Below are 16,559 nucleotides of genomic sequence, written 5' to 3' on the forward strand. Positions count from 1 at the left end.
CAGTAGTCATGTATGGATGTCAGAGTTGGACTGTAAAGAAGGCTGAATGCCAAAGAATTGATGCTTTTGAATTGTGGTGCTGGAGAAGACTCTTGAGAGCCCCTTGGACTGCAAGGAGATCCAACCAGTCCATCCTAAAGGAGATCGGTCCTGAATGTCCATTGGAAGGACTGATGTTGAAGTTGAAGCTCCAATACTTTGGCCACCTGATGCAAAGAGCTGACTCATTGGAAAAGACCCTGATGCTGGGAAAGATTGAAGGCAGGGGGAGAAGGGGACAACAGAGGATGAGATGGTTGGATGTCGTCACCGACTCGATGGACATGAGTTTGAATAAACTCCAGGAGTTGGTGATGGACAGGGAGGCCTGGTGTGCTGCAGTCCATGGGGTCGCAAAGACTCGGACACGACTGAGCAACTGAACTGAACTGAGGACCAAAAGAGGCAGCTCTCCCAGGCTCCTCCAGAGCCACCTGGCCCAGTGCTGGGCCCAGAGCCTTGGGGTGGAAGGCACCCCACTCAGCCCAGACCCCAACACCAGGGCGAGATGATAACAGAGGAACTCAGTGAGGATACAGCGGCCAGGAAGTGCATGCTTGGCGGGGGCCAAGGAGAGAGATGGGCCCCACTGCTCCTTGCAGGAGCCAAGGCCGGAGGCTTCAGATCAGCCATAAAACAGGCTCGTCGCGGGGACACTTGCTGTCGGCCAGGCCAGGGCAGTGCACGAGCCCTCCATGCTGGGAACCACCTGCTGGGGCATCCCATGGCAGAGCAAGGGGGATACTGGCCTTGACCCCAGTAGCGTCCGTTGCTTCTCATCTCTTTAGGCTCTTTCGCACCTCGGTAGGCTCCCTCAGGCCACAGGACCCACACGGCTCCTGGGTACCTCGCAGCATTGCCACAGGTCAGGGAGTCAGGGTCCAGGGGCGTGCGGTGTGGCCCTCATCTCGGCTCCTCCTCGAGCTCCTCTTGGGGGGTATTCTCTGGACCAGTCACCCACCCAGGAACCTGGCTCACCATCCGTCCAGCAAGGTTTTGGCTTTCCGCCCACCCTGCCACAGGCCGGAACCATCAAGGCCAAGTCCATACCACAGGGCCCTTCCCGCCTCCTACTCACTTCAGCACAGCTTTAACCCATTTATTTTTATCCTGTTATCCCTAATGCTAATATTTTTCATACCTTTTTTTTTTCCGTTCTTTGATGTTGTCGGTTAACCCTCACTCTCTTGAGAGTGTCTTATTTTGTTGCCTCGCTTCCTTCTTGGGGTCCACCTTGTATTCCTCGGCCAATTTTTAGGTTGGGCCGTCTCCCTGGCTTCTTCCCGGGGCCCCTCACAGGCTGGGAGAGGGGAGCAGCCCACGATGGGGCAGGCGACAGCCACTGCCAGGCTGGGGCAGAGACTGAGGCAGAGAGACAGCCAATATGTCCCGAGGGGAGGGAGCCAGAGAGGGAAGGGAGAGGCTCAAGAGAGAAGGAGGAGCCGACCAGGACCCTGGGGTGGAGGCTGGGGAACCGAGAGTGCTGGTCCCCCTGGCCCAGCAACCCCGGGCTGGGCCAGGGGCTGATGACTCACCGCTGGCCTCCCTCCTCACCCCTCGGCCTGGGCCGGCAGGGGGCCTGGCTGGCCTGCCGGTTCCCAGGAGCGCTGACACTGCCCCATTGTTCAGAGGCCCAGTGCAGGGAGGGTCTGGCCAGGGGCCCAGGTTGGCGGGAAAGGGGCCCAGTCCCGGCCCCTCCCTCTCCAGCAGCCTTGACAGACAGGACAGGAGGGGGCAGGGGCGAGGAGGGGGAGGGGGCGTCTCCCTCCTGCACATTGTCCCTCCCCAAGCCAGGGGTCCTGCGGGATCCTGGATGCCAGCCCCTCACCCCGAGCGCGGTCCCAGCCACAGCCAGCAGGCAAGTCTCGGCTTCAAGGCCCTCGCCCCGCTGGTGCTCCAGCAGGACAGCCTGCCCCGACCGCCGCCCGCTGTCCCCACCCTGCAGTCAGGTCACCCCAGGACACCCCGACGGCTCAGTCAGGCCAGGGAGCGGCGCCCTCAGGGGACCTCAGGGCTGAAGGAGCAGGCCTCTGTTCCTTGGGGACTCCAGACCCCTCCCTGCCTCGCGGGGTGGGCAGCTCCAGGCAAGGCCCCCAGGCAACACAGCCTCGGGCAACGTGGCCTGAGCTCTCTGTCCAGCCACCCCCCCCCCGACCCCCACCGCAGGTCCAGCAGCCCTGGAGAGCCTCCTCAGACCCCCACAGGCCAAGTGCCCATCCAGCCCTGTTGTCTGCCTGCAGGGCCACCACGCACGAGGCAAACACTCTCCTCCAACCCTCCGCCTAACTGAGGATCCCAGAGGCGAGGTGGCTCCTGAAGGTCAGCAGAGCTCCCGAGGGCCGGCCTTGAACCCCCTCCTGGCTGGGGACCTGCCACCACCTGGGGCAGCCTGTCCTGGGTGCGGGACGGGCATGGCTCCGTGGTGCCACAGGGACACCCTCTCCCTCCCTGGGGAGATGGCCATGGGGGTCACTCCTCTGTGGCCAGAAAAGCCAGAAGAGAGGACTGGGTGGCGGGGGCGGGGTGCTCCCCAGGTGGGGGCATGCTCCCCCAGGCCCAGGCCCACCACATCCGCCTCCCCTGGCCCCAGGGTGCGGGTCACTGACTCACCCGGGTCCACCGGACGTCCACCCCCACCGCACACCGAGCTCTCCTGTGTGTCCTGCTTTCGCCCAGGCCTCCTTACGGGCACTGCCACAGTGGGGGTACTTGTGCGTGCGTGGGAGGGCGGTCTCAAGACCCAGAGTGAGCTCTGCAAACACAGAGCAGCCCTGGGCCTGGCTCCTCCTGCCTGTGTCTTCCTGCTCCCACCCCACAAAGGTCCTACCTCAGGTGCCCCAGTGGTACCTCCTATGTGGTTCTCAGGGACTGCCCACTGCGAGGACGGTGCCTGCGCTCTCCCCACAGGCAGCCCCGAGCCCGGCCCCCGGGAGGGGCCCCGGGGGTCCTCCAGGCAGCGGATGAATCAGTGTGGAGACCGCCAGTGTGCGGCTGCCCCGCCTGCTTCCCAAGGCCTTGGCCTGGAACAGCTGCCCGTGGGTGCCTGGCTGCTTGGGGAACCTCGGGCCTGGGGCAGGGCCTGCTAGGGTGGCAGGGTGAGCGGGTATCTCTTTCTCAATCCTCTTCCTTCCCCAGAGCAGGCCCAGCCACTGCTGACCACAGCGCTTCACCCTCCTGCTCACATTCTCAAGACGACAGACTGCTGGTCTCGGAAAGCTCACGTCCCTGCTGGCAAAACTCCCCAGGCCCGTGCCAGGAACCCCAGGACGGCTGGGGAGCTCAGGAGGCGGGGGGGGGGGGACTCCGTCCCTTGCTCCAATTTTATACAAGTGGACACCAGCGTCAGTGGAATTGAGGCCCCAGGAGGGCCAGAACCGAGCCTGCAGCCAGCCTGGGGCTCTCCCTCACCCTGCCCCCAGCTTGGGGATGCCTCCTCTGCAGCTGCAGCTCAGGGTCTGGAGCCAGATGAGATGGGGTCCTGGGTCTTCCGCCCCCGTCCCTGAGCAGCTCTCCTGTGAGGCCAGGAGCCAGCCACCCACTGGGGGTGCCCCAGTCCTGGTGCACGCCAGGCAGCAAAATGTCGGGCCGGGGTCCCCCAGAGAAGAGGGGAGATTCTAGAGAAGTCAGGAGGTAGGGGGTTGGGGTAAGGGGCCCGTGGGGTGCACTGCATCACCCACAAGCTCCCGAGACAGGGCGGGGTGCATGGCGATGACCCCTCCCACTGCAGGCTGAGGCTCTCCCCGCAGGCATCCTGGGCCCCGAGAACAGCTGGGTGGCCCAGCAGGGAGGCCGTGGGGGCTGGTCACGGTCTGCGGGGGCCCTGGGCCCCTCTACTGCATCCAGCTGACAGCATGGATCCCGCCCAGCCTCCGATGGCCGCCCTACACTCCCAGCAGCTTCGAGCCTCTCATCCTGTGCGGAGGAGCTGGGGCACGGCCACTCCATCTCTTCCCATTGGGGTCAAACCCGCCAGGGAATCCCAGACCTGCCGGCCGGGGCCCCTCCCCCAGCCCGGCGGCTGCCTCGCCATCAGGGGGCCTAGCGGCTCAGCGCCAGCTGCTTGCACCCCTGGGTAAAAGGTCTTCCTTTTCTGACCTCAAACGGGAGGAGAGGAAGCAGCTGGAGTGAGGGAGGAGGGGGCATGGTGAGTCTTCTGGCTCGCCTCCCTCCCCTGCACCTGTCCACGCAGGGCTCTGGGGTCCGGTGATCTGGATCCTTCTCCACCACTCTCCTACAGGGCCCCGTCTGGCGGGGCTGGCTCTTTGGGACACAAAGACCAGGTCCCCCTGTGGCTGGTGGCTCAGGGGAGCTCAGCCTGACTCCAACCCTGGTCCCAGTGTATGTCTCCAGGGAGGAACAGCCACAGAAAAAGGAACGCCTTCCACTTAGGGCAGGGGGCCCCAATCTCTCACCTCAGTCTCCCGGTGTGAACCCCTGTGGGGGCCCCTACATCCAGGCGGCTGGAGTGGTGACAGCAGAGGGCACAGGAGCTGGAGCCCCGAGCCGGGGGCTGTGGTGGAAACACAGAGGGGCCCCAGCAAGACCCCCGCACCGCTGCCCTCGGTGATCCGATCGGGAGTTTCACCGCCCGGCAGCACGGGCCTCTCGGGGTGACAGGGCACCTGTGTCTCTGATGCCCAGCAGGAGCTAAACATGCCCGGGCTGCAGGCCTGCTCTACTGGGGACTTCCCTCCTCTGCGGCAGGTCCACGGGGACATTGCTGGGCATGGGCACTCAGGTGGGGCCCTGTTCTTCACCAGGAACGGACTGAGCAGGAAAAGCAGACAGGGAAACACGGAGAGCAGTGTACGGGCTGCGGGCCTGCACCCAGCTCTGGGAGGTGGGGTGGGGGCCAGGGAGGGTCCCTGAGCACCAGGCAGGACAGACACTTAGGCCTTTTATTAAGCCACTCCTGAGGGAGGCAGCAGTGGGGGGGTCCCAGGCGGGCCAAGCTGCTCCCGGTCCACACCTGGCCCAGGGCTGGGTACACAGGGCGCCCAGGATGAATGGGAGGCCCGGGGGGCAGCAAATTTCCGAGGGGGGCCCACCCCTGCCCCAGGGGCAGGACTCGGAGTGGAGTGGCATAGCTTCCCAGCCAGGGCCCTCGGTGGACTGTGGGTGCCGCCCTGGCTCCTAAGGCTTCAGGGTCAAGCCAGGGTCTACCCTGGCATCCCAGGCCCTGAGGTTACCCCCTGACCTCCCATCACCTTGCTGGGGAGCGGGCAGCCAGCAGTGAGGGAAGGGGATTAGGCTGGCTCCTCCCTGGCCGGGGGCAGTGGGTAGGGGCCGCAGAAGTCTCTAAAGCCACAGAGGAGTGAGGCTGGATCACAACACGGGGTGGGGGAGACTGGGAGGGGGTGGGAAGGGCCTCCCAGATGGAGCTGCAGCGTCTGCACAGGGTCGGGGGTAGGGGGGAGAGGCCCCACCCTGGGTCTGGGCTTCGTCTCCCAGTGCAGGCTCCTTTGCAGCGTCTCACTTGTTTCCCAAGGACTCCCGGAGTTAGAACTGCTTTCCCTCCCTTTCCCGAGGAAGGAGCTCAAGTCCAGAGAGGCGCTCAGACATGACGAGCACATGCTGCTGCTCCACGCTGGGAACGCCGCCCTCCCTCCTCGTCTGCCTCCTGGGAGGAGCCGTGCTGGCTCAGAGAAGCCACCCCGGGGAGGTCTTCCCCGGGACTGGCTCAGCCCCCGGCCATTGGGGGAGCCCACCCTGGTCCCAGCACTCAGGGCGGTCACCCGTCAGCCTGGAGACTCGGGGCAGGACCCACCCTCCCTCTGCAGGCTCCAGCAGGCAAGACACACACACCCCACCCGGCGGCCTGGGACGGGCGTGCTTCGCAGTGGGCCGCCCCGACCCTGGGCTCAGCCAGCACACGATGAACATCTGATTCACACAGAAGCAGAGGGCGCTTCTCGGAATCGGAACGTGGCCGCGGCGGAAGAGGTATGGACACCACGAGAGTGCCCTGCCAACCCCTCAGGCCATCGCCTTGGTGACGGGGCCCACACCTTTCTAGGGCAAGGGGCGCTGGGTCCCACTGTGGCTAGCCCAGAGGGGCCAAGGATCAGTGAGGCCTGGGGCCAGGGGTGAGAGAAGCCCCAGGTCTCGGCATGGTTCCTGACCTGGGGGGATGGGCAGGGGTCAACCTACAGGTGGCCCCAGAGCCGGAAGCTCAGAATCTCTGCTGTCAGGGAGAAGGGGGCGGTGGGGAGACTCAAGTCCCGTGGGGCCCCCTCCCCACTCTGAGCACTTCATTCCCATGGAGCCTGGAGTTGGCGGGCAGCTCAGGAGCCTGGCCCCCGAGCCCTAGTCCATCCGTGTGGCCCAGAGCTGGGGTCTTCTAGCACCCAAGTCGGGAAGTGTCATTCACGAAGGAGGCTCAGGTCTTCTGGCCTTGCCAGGAGGCAGCCCCATTTCTCCTGGCATCGTCCTGCCTGCCCTCTGGCGCCCAGGCCCAGCATGGGGAGCAGGGTGGCCAGGCAGAGCAGCACTCCTGGGCCTGCCTATCTGAAGCTAGAGTCCAGAACGCTCCCCACCCCTCAGCCCCCGCCTCTGGGGCTTAGGCAGCCCACGTGTGGGACTGGCACAACCCTTGGATGACTGGTCAGGACCACTGGAGAGAGTCAGAGGCCTTCTGACCACAGGCCACCTGCCTGTGGGTAGGATTTCAGCGTCCTGACCGCCCCTCTACCTGCCCCCCAGGCCCCTCTGCATGGTCATGCACCCCCTCATCCATACTCTCACCACATCCGATGCACACCAGCCACTCCGGTCAAACTGGTCTGCCATCCCCTGCACTACCAGCCTCTAGCTCGGTCTGTTCCTACCTTCATGGCTGCCCTCGTGGCTCAGACAGTCCTCCTCCTGACGGCAAATACTTCCTTCACCGGCCACCTGCCACTCACCTCCCTTGGCCAGGCTTCCTGGTGCTGCCTAGAGAACCACATATGTGCATGCCCAGGCCTTACTGAGGTCACCTAACGAGCCAGCCAATGAGGGGAGAGCGGGGCCTGCCAGTCATTGACCCTCGGAGTCTCCAATAGAGCATCAAGGACGGAAACCAGGAGGACCCACGTGGCTCCCTGATCCTGGCCACACCTGAGAGACTTGGGCCTTTGCCATGAGACCCAAGCAGCAGGGACCTGGAGCCTGCCCTTTGCCCTCGGCCTCTCCAGGCCCCGCCCCTCCCAAGCAGCCGCTGCCCAGCTATCCCTGCTCTCTAGCCCCAAGGGCTGCGGACAGCATCCCCACTGGCCCACAGTTGCTGGACACCAACCATGTACCACCACCAGCCCCTGGACCTTCACAGCCACCTGTGCGGTAGAAAGCTGTTCACTACCCCACTTTTACAGAAGCCTCCTGGCCAAGACCACACAGCTGGTAAAGAGTGGCAGCCAGATTGGAAGCCAGGACCCAGCCCCTCTGTGTCTCTCTGTGCCCCCCAGGCCTCCCACATGCAGGCCTGCAAGCCTGCAGGTTTCCATGTTGGGGGAGGGACATTGGGGGCTGACTCAGCACCTCACTTTCTTCTGTCCATGTGAACAGAAAAGGCCAAGGGAGGTTTGGAGTTGCCTACCCTCCTCTCTCTCCCAAGCTGGCCTCCTTGGTGGGCTCCTCCTCGACTCTGCAGGCCTGAGGGGCTCCACAAAAAGGCCAGACCCTCTGTCAGTGCCCCTTTTTCCAGATGGCTAACAGGGATCAGTACGGGCCATCTACTCCTCTGTCCTGCCTACTCCTCTGGCCAGGGTGCTCCCCAACACGGGGCACAGAGCCAACTAATCGAGTGGAAGGGAGGGGAATTTGACAGAGCTCTCATCCTGGAGCCCCCATGCTGGCCCCCGGCCCGCCTGCACTGCTGGACACAGTGGGATGAGGGCCAGGAGGTATCGGATCCCAGCCCCCTCCACAAGTCTCAGGAGCCTGGGCCAGAGAGGGCAGGGGGCCAATCCAGGGTCACACGCATTCACTACGGGGCTAAACGTAATCCTAGAAACCTACCCTGACTCCAGGACTTGCCCTGCCCCCTTGGCTGTCAGACTGTCCTGAAAAAATTCTACACGTTATCATCTTCATCACAGCAGATAACATTTCCTGAGCCCCCTTTTTGCTGGGGCCTGGTTACAGCCTCATTAGCAAGATCACATGCCCCTCGTCCATACAGAGCTCTTGTCTGAGGCCAGGGCCATTTAGGAGTGTCTCTTTACTCAGCATGGCCACCTGGCCAGCTGACACGGACGTCACGGGTGTTGACAGATGGCAAACTGAGGCAGAGAGAGAGGATGTGAGACACTGGGGCTCCAACAGGATGGCAGAGGGGGTGGGCCCCGGGCCTGCACGCTGCTGCAGGGCTCAGGCCCAGCAACACGCCCAGTGGGAGCCACTGTCAAGACTTCACCAGGGGCAGGGGAGGCCCAGAGCAGCAGGAAAGAGCTGGGGAGCAGGGCTGCTGGGAGGGGCCCTCATGTGGAAGGAAGGCTGTCTTGAATCCCCAGCTCTCTGACACTCGCTGTTCCCCAGAATACGACTCGCAGACACCACCAGAGCCACGGGGCTATCAGTCACTCACACTTCAGTGTGAGTCAGCTCCAGCGGGCAGCTTTTCTCCACCCTTCGCTGAGCGGGCCAAGGGATCGAAAAGTTCGCCAACTCGCCGCCCGGGGCCTTCGGAGGTCGGGTCTGATGGGTCCTATAATGGGACCCACCGCGAACCCCTGGAGTCTGGGGAAGCGGGGGCCAGAGGAACGAGGGGTACGCGGAGCAGACGCGACGCCCCGGCCCCGGCTCCTAGGCCCCCAAAGTGCACCCTGCGCACCCCGAACTCGCCCGCTTCCTCGGGCAGCGTGGCGCCGGCCGCCGGGCCTGGCGCGCGCTGGAGCTGACCGGCCCCCGCCCGCCCTCTGGCTAGAAGCCCGGTCCCGGAGTCTCCAGCCAGCCCGGGAGACGCGATCGCGCCCCGCCCGCCTGGGCCCCGCCGCCGTGCCTTACCTGCCGAGGCTCTGCTCCCAGCCCGCGCGCCCTGCGTGCCTGCGGCGGCTCCCGGCTCGACGGCGAGGCGCTCCCGCCCGCTGGGCGGCTAGCCACGAGCCGGGTCTGGCCAGGAGCTCTGCCCGCCCCTTCTGTCTGGCCCCGCCCCCGGATGGTGCCCGCCCCTTTGGTCTGGCCCCGCCCCGGCGTCCCGCCCGCGCCCCCTCAGGCTCCTCGCCCGGTCCCTGTCCTCCCGGCCCCGCCCCTTATGTCTGGCCCCGCCCCAGCTTGTGCCCGCCCCTTTGACCTGGTCCCGCCCCGTCCCCGCGCGCGCACCTGGCCCCGCCCCTCCGGCTATCTGGCCCCGCCCCTTCTGCCTGGCCCGGCTCACGACTCGTGCCCCTTTGATCTGGTCCCGCCCCGTCCCTGTTCTCCCGGCCCCGCCCCTCTACCTGGCCCTACCCTCACCCAGCGCCACCTCCCGACTCCAGGCCGGTCGACGGCTCGTCTTCACTCCCCTCCCCGCGATCTCGGCCTCGCCTCCGCTGGCTCTCAGGGCCCACCCCACCGACTCCTTTTGCCGTCTGGAGGTCTCCGCGCGCAGCTAGCGGGTCTCGGGGTTCGAGGTTGGGTGCAGGGCGGGTGGTCAGGACCTCAGAGCCCGGGAAACCCCCATCTTTCCCCACTCCTGGTCCCGAGGCGAGAAGGCTGCAGGGTTGGCTGCGGGTGTGGACGCCATCCCCGCACCTCACACAACAGATGCGCAGTAAATGCACGTGTGTGTCCTGCCCAGGGGCCCCTCATGGCTCCACTGTGGACGGCGCTGCCCCCTCCCCCGAACCCACTGATCCTGATCCTGCAGGAAAAGGAGCGGTCGACTCAGGTCAGGAGGCCAGGGGCAGGGCCCCCGTCATGATTCTCTACCCGCCACCCCCCTCACCCACCGGGCAGAAGAGGTCTTGCTGGGAACCGAACCTCTGGAATCTTGCCCTTGTTCCAGAAGAGTCTCAAAGGTCACTTTTCAGCCACTTCCAAGCCGAGACACAGATCTTGTAGCAGGTCTGGACTCCCAGGATCCAGGGGTCTTGTTCCAGGATTGGGAGGCCCAGAAAACAGTAAACGTATTTCATGTTTTACCTCCTGGGAGGCTCCCAACCAAGGCCCTTCCCCACAACCCTGGGGGTACAGGAGACACAAACCCGGTTTTAGACCAAGATTACCCTGTTTAAGGGGAGAGGGCCTAGGCGAAAGGGGGCTTGTCAGATCTTGTAGAGAAAGGGGTTTTCTGGGAGGAGATGATTTCCTGAGAGGAGCCCCAAGGAGCGGTATAGGGGGTAGAGAGACAGTGAATGTGTTCTTGGGAGAGGGAGCAAGGCCAGCAGGCTTATGGGGACTAGAGCCTTTCCAGGCAGGGCAGGGGTTCGTGGCTCAGACACGATGAGGTGGAGGGGGTGGGGTCCCTGGTTCCAGAGCTTAGGAGACTGTGAGCAGGGGAAAGACGGGGTCTGGTTAGGGGCTAAAGGGACTGGAGGGGAGAATAGAAGGCCAGCCCGCAGAGGCTGAACCCTGTCCACGGGAGAGGCCCGGGCCTGCCCCTCTGTGCTGTGCTGGGCACCAAGGGCCAGCGTCCAGCAGGGCAGCCATGGCAGGGGCTGGGCCAGATACTCCGAACCAGGCAGGGCGGGGGACAGCCAGGCACTGGATGTGGTCATGCTGAGGTCATGCCCGGAGGAGGCATACCCAGGCTGTGGGGGCGTGCAGAGCTGGCAGCTGGACAGAACGTGGGCCCTGTCAGTGTCCACTTGTCCCAGAGCAGTGAACGGGTCCCAGGCCCCAGGAAGACCAACCTTGGCTGCAGAGCATGCTCGGAGTCAGAGGAGATAACTGAGTGGGGGGAAAGTGGGAAAGGCCGGAACCAAGGGTCTGTGCCCACTGGGGAAAGACCAGGACCGAGGGGGAGCACTAGAGAAGGACGCACCCCCAAGAGGAGCAGCTGGAGGCAGGGGGAGTATCCAATCAGCAGGGCCTCGGTTTCTTCTGTGAGACCAGGATGGGTCCGTCTGCTGGAGAGGCGGCCAGGGAGTTCTGGTGGAAGATGGGAGCAAGCAGAGCTTCCCACACCCCAGCCTTTCAGGCCCCAGGGTTGACAGACACTCGCTCAGCCTGGCCCAGCCTCAGGGCTGGACTTGGGCCCCAAAGACCCTGCTTGCCTGTCCCTCCCAGCCCACAGAGGCTATCATGGAAGTGGCCGGGCTCACCACTAGCACCTCACGTGGTCCTCTCACTCCTGGAACAGGGCTTTCGGTGGAAGAGGCTGGGGAGTCCCTGACAGAGTGCTCACTGCCTCGAGGCTGGACACATGTGCTCCCTGGTACCTGGTCCAGCAGACCCTGCGCAGGGGACCCTGGGCACCTGAGATGCTGCTGGGAATTCCGCAGCCTGTGGCCCATAGGAGGGAAGAGAGACACACAATGAGCAGACTCCACCGTGCCGCCGTGTCCCGGGGTGGGTGGCCAGGGAGGGGTACAGAACCTGGGACAGTGGAGTGAAGCCGGACGTCAGTGCCTCCAGCCAGAGCCTGGTCACAGCGCAGGGCAGGCGGGGGCTGGCTTCAGATGCCGAGCTCCAGGCAGACAGGGCAGACCAGGACGAAGAGGCCTCACTGTCAGCGTCACTGCAGACAGTGTGGACGGACCAGGTGCCCCAGAGGGTTGGCACCCAGTGATGCAAGTCCATCTCCAAATGGGAATGCAAGTCTGGCCGCCTCTTGGAGAGAACCCGACAAGTCACATCGCGTGGTTCTTGCACACAGGTGACACTTGAACCAGATTCTCGGGACAACAGCCCAAGAGCTGGACCTGCTGCCTGCCACACCCACCACTAGGGTACTGAGTTGGTGGGCCGTGCCAGAGCCCAGCACATTCAGAGGCAGCTGGGGGTGGAGAGACAGGACCCTGCTAAGACCCTGATGGGAAGGGCACGGACTGTTGCCAGTCTAGGGCTCATCGCCTCCCCAAAAGCCCCGGGTTGTACGTAGCACGTGGTGAGCCCTGACCAGGCCCAGAGTCACCTCTGGCCTCTGTGCCAACTGTACACTCAGGCTCACCGCGCACCCACCGGCTCTCCCTGGTGCCTCTAAACGTCACAAGCTTAACAGATCCATAAGCACCTCATTTCCCAAGCTTCTCCTTCTCAGTGACCACTGAGCCATCCTGTCCAGCTGTCTGGCAGTCCTGGCGGCTCTATCTGCAAAGTGCACCCCGAATCCTGCCCCTTGCCCTCCCCTCACTTCCCCGGCCCCTGCCTGGCAGTATCTGCGGTCACACCAGCAGCGTGTAACCCCATGTCCGCTCATGTCACCTCTCCATGCTGGGCCCTGAGCCCTCCCCAGGGCCACATGCCCACACAGTTCTGCCCTTCCCTCGCTGTTGCCCACGCGAGGCATGGCCCGCCTCGGGGACTCCGGGCTTCCTGCCCCAGACTCCTGTGTTTCTCTATCATGCCGTTAGACACCCCTCGCTTCTGTAAGGCTGTCCACCGCCCTCCAGCCCCTCCTCCCCGCCCTGCTTTGTACTTGTTGTGGCTGCGTCCCCAGGGCACCGGTGCCTTCCGGGCATGGAATAGATGCTCGCTAACAGGCTGGCGAATGAACAGACCAAGGTCTCAAGGGGCAGCCCCAAGGAGACGGCAGGTTTAGGCAGAGCTGCCCAGCTGGCCCCCGTGTACAGAGGCCCCTGGAAGCTTCAGCCTTCTGGCCCATCCTGGCCCCAGGGCCCGCACTCAGGGTGTTCCCAGCCGCTCCTCTCCAGGCTGGCTGTCGGGGGCGGGGGCTCTGAACCCCTCAGCGGGCTGCTCCGGGCCAGGCCCAGGGCCGGGGCCGCGTCTATGCCGCTGGACCTCTGTTGGCTCCCTCTGAACCCCAGGCCCAGCCCCAGTGCTCTGTGGCACTGTCCTGCCCTGTGCAGGAGGTGGGGGTCCTGTGCCTTTGCTGGAACCAAGGGGGGAGCAGCAGAGTGGGCGCCAGGACCAGAGAGGGGGCAGTGGCGGGTGGCTCCCAGGACACCGGCCAGGCTAGAGGTGAGGCGACTCCTCCGGACTCCGAGCGAGAGCTCCTGGGCTGGTCTCGCCTCTGTGCCTCAGCCCCACCCAGCATCATTCCTGAGACTCAGCTCAGGCTCCCCACCCCAGGAGGCCTGCCTGCCCGGGTGCCTACTCACCACACTGCACAGGACTCCTGTACTTTCTCACAGCGGCCCTGCATCCCCCTAGACTGGGCCCTCTTGGTCAGTGCTGGGCCCCAGCACAGGGTTCTGCTCAGGAGCTGCCCTCGGTGGGTGGGGGCCAGGCTGTGGGCTTCCAGCCAGATGGCCCACTGTGAGCCCTGAAAGGGCAGGGCCTGCACCAGCTTGCCCTCCACCCTGCCCTCCTGCCCAATGCAGGCCTGGCCTGAGAGTGTGGGTCAGCGTCGGCTGCCCATTGGTCAGGGGGGTCCTGAGCTGGGCCTGATGACCTGGGAGGGGTCTTCCGGGCAGGGGCATAGCCTGCACACAGCCTGGGGCAGGAGGAAAACGAGTCATGGGCTGTGACGCCAGCTCGAGGGCCGGCCAGTGCCCCCTGCCCCGCGGCCTGCTGGGCTGAACCTTGACGGCGGCCCCCATCAGTACCCCCTGCCGGGATCAGCGGCAGCCTCCGCTCTCCAAGAGGTCTGGGTAAATTTTCTCCCAAACCGGGTCAGGCAGTCCCATTAGCAAGATCTATTTCAGAACACCAGCACTCCGCTCCCCACCTCCGTGGGTGGAGGAGGCCGGCCCACGCAGACACGGGTGTTTCTATTTTTACATCCAAACAGGCCTGCCGACAGCCCCCGGCGCCTGATTTGGAACTTGAAAGCGACCTGTTCTATTCTGGGTCTGCTTCCGCCCTCGAGGTGGGGAGGAGGCGGGTGTTTGTACACAGAAGCCTTCTCCGCCCCCCTCCTTCCCAAAGCCTCCTGGCAGCCCTTGCCCAGCCCCCACCCCCACCCCCGGGCCACGTGACCTCCAGGAAGGCGCTGGGGTCGGGAAGGGGAAGCCCGCGTGAGGTTTGGGAAGGGGAAGCTGCGGCCCTCAGGATGCGAAGGCCTCACGTCACCCCCACCCCACCCCCGGGGCCCCCAGTGACCAGCCCAGAGAGAGGGCTAGCTGGCCCTTCCCCGGCCAGCAGTGGACGCTGGGCTGAGGGGCTGAGGGGCTGAGATGAGAGGCGGTGAGGTGGCTGCTGTGGATGTGAAGCCCCCTGGACCAGAGGTGGGAAGAGGGAGGGGAAGCTTGGGCGGATCCCAGGAGGGGGCACCCGTGGGAGGACTCGGCCCTCCCAGGCCTGCCCTGCAGGCGAGACCAGGCTGCCTGGGCAGGAGCCAGGGAGGGATTTGCGCACCAGGTTGCCAGAACCTGCACCTGGCTGGGCCTCTCTCCAGGTTCCCGGAGGATGTCCCCAGACCTGCAGCCCCCTGGCCAGCCCAGCACCCCGGGGGACCACTCTCTCTCCACTTCCACTTGTCCTTCCTCCGGAGTGGACTTTAGCCTCGACCGCCACTCCTGCAGGTCCCCCAAGCTACATTAGGCCACTTGAAGTTCCCTGGGTCACTTCCCTATTAAATGTGCCTCCGTCTGGCCCATCAGCCCATTCTGTGAAATGCACGCTGACACCACGATGCCCTCCTGTGCTCCCATCCCCGCCTCCCCTGGGCTGAGCTGGAGCCCCGAGGGAGGAACCCAGACCAGCACCACCGCAGGAGCTGAGGATGGCTCCGTCCAGCCTGCTTCTGAGCCCTGCCTGCAGCACCCTGCCTCCGACCGCTGACCTTGGGATGAACAGGGTCCACCCACAGTGAGCTTGTGAGCAGTGCCCAGCCAGGCTGGCCTGGGGTCGGGGGAGGAGGTGCAGCCCAAGGAGGTCCGAGAGGTTTCTGCCCCACCGGGAAGCTAGGATCGGCCTGTGAGGAAAGCGCTGAGGGGAGTGAGGTGGGGCTGCACCTGGCCCAGTTTGGGGGCACATCCTTGGCCTTTCCAGGGACTCTGTTGTGTGTATATGTGGGGGGCTCTTGCCAAGCAATCTAGCTGCAGAGCCCGTGTGCCACCCCCATGGAATCACTCAGAAACACATGGCTTGCCTTTTTTTTTTTTTCTGTTTCCTGTTTCAGAAAATTAAGGGCAAAGTTGTACCTGCTTATCTCAGCTCATTTGTCAACAGTGCTGGAATGCTTGGCCAATCACTGGAGGGAGAAAGAGACCCTACTGCACGCCTTATGCCAGCATAAGTTTCAGTGAGACTACAGGCTTGAAATGCAAAGAAAAAAAAAAACCCAAAACATATTAAAATGAAAATGTAGATGGTTATATACTATGGAGATGGTCCAGGATTTCTAGGTACAGTACCAAAGGTAAAATAATCAGCTTTTGAGTATATAAAGGCAAGAACCAGTCAATATGGTGACATACCCCAGAAGGTGACTGTCAAAAACATCATAATAGTGAAAGGAAAACTACAAACTGAGAAGAAAGAGGTGGAAAATGCATGCATTAACAAGGGTTATTTACAAGGTTCTACCATTAGTTGAAAACGGGCACAAGTAGCAATTCATAAAAAAAGAACTATATGTGACCAATAAGAACGTATTTAAACATGTTCTGCTTCACTAGAGGTGTTGGAGAAGGCTCTTGAGAGTCCCTTGGACTTCAAGGAGATCCAACCAGTCAATCCTAAAGGAAATCAATCCTGAATATTCATTGGAAGGATTGATGCTGAAGCTGAAGTTCCAATACTTTGGCCTCCTGATGGGAAACACTGACTCCTTAGAAAAGACCCTGATGCTGGGAAAGATTGAAGGTGGGAGAAAGGGACGACAGAGGATGAGATGGTTGGATGGCATCACTGACTCAATGGACATGAGTTTGAGCAAGCTCTGGGAGATAGTGACGGATAGGGAAGCCTGGTGTGCTGCAGTCCATGGGGTCAAAAAGAGTCGGACATGACTTGACTGAACAACAACTTCACTAGTAATTAAATAAATACAAATGGGAAAAGATACCATTTTTTGCTTTTTGAAGATAAAACTCTTTCATACACCTCAATGTCCAACAGCAAGTAAAAGCAGCATTTTTTCCCTACACATTCATGTATTTGATTCTCTGGTGGCTCAGTGGTAAAAAAATCCGTCTGCCAATGCAGGAGACACAGGTTCGATCCCTGGGTCGGGAAAATCCCCTGGAGAAGGAAATGGCAACCCACTCCAGTATTCTTGCCTGGGAAATTCCAAGGACAGAGGAGCCTGGTGGGCTACAGTCCATGGGATCGCAAAAGAGTTGGACATGGCTTAGCATCTAAACAACAACAACAAAAAAGCATTTGTATTCACTCTTTCCAGGGGTGCACAAAAGTGAGTCCACGCTGAGCACAAGTTCACATCCTGCTGATTTACTGCAAGATAAAATCAGCATGTAACTCATTTGTGTGGGGTCATTGTTCTTGCTGTTTGAGGCCACCTGGCTTATAGGGTTTCATTCCCCAGGAGGAGA

At 62.7% G+C, this 16,559-nt stretch overlaps 1 long non-coding RNA gene across 1 annotated transcript; it reads left to right on the forward strand.

Annotated features, from left to right (window-relative positions):
* The first annotated feature begins 14,086 nt into the window (after window positions 1–14,086).
* On the forward strand, window positions 14,087–16,039 carry LOC129657339 (uncharacterized). Its single transcript, XR_008716692.1, has 3 exons — window positions 14,087–14,288; window positions 14,664–14,879; window positions 15,185–16,039. It is a non-coding gene; the product is annotated as an uncharacterized LOC129657339 (long non-coding RNA).
* Window positions 16,040–16,559: the final 520 nt, after the last annotated feature.

The sequence above is a fragment of the Bubalus kerabau genome, chromosome 7 (genome assembly GCF_029407905.1).
Source record: "Bubalus kerabau isolate K-KA32 ecotype Philippines breed swamp buffalo chromosome 7, PCC_UOA_SB_1v2, whole genome shotgun sequence".
Classification (NCBI taxonomy): domain Eukaryota; kingdom Metazoa; phylum Chordata; class Mammalia; order Artiodactyla; family Bovidae; genus Bubalus; species Bubalus kerabau.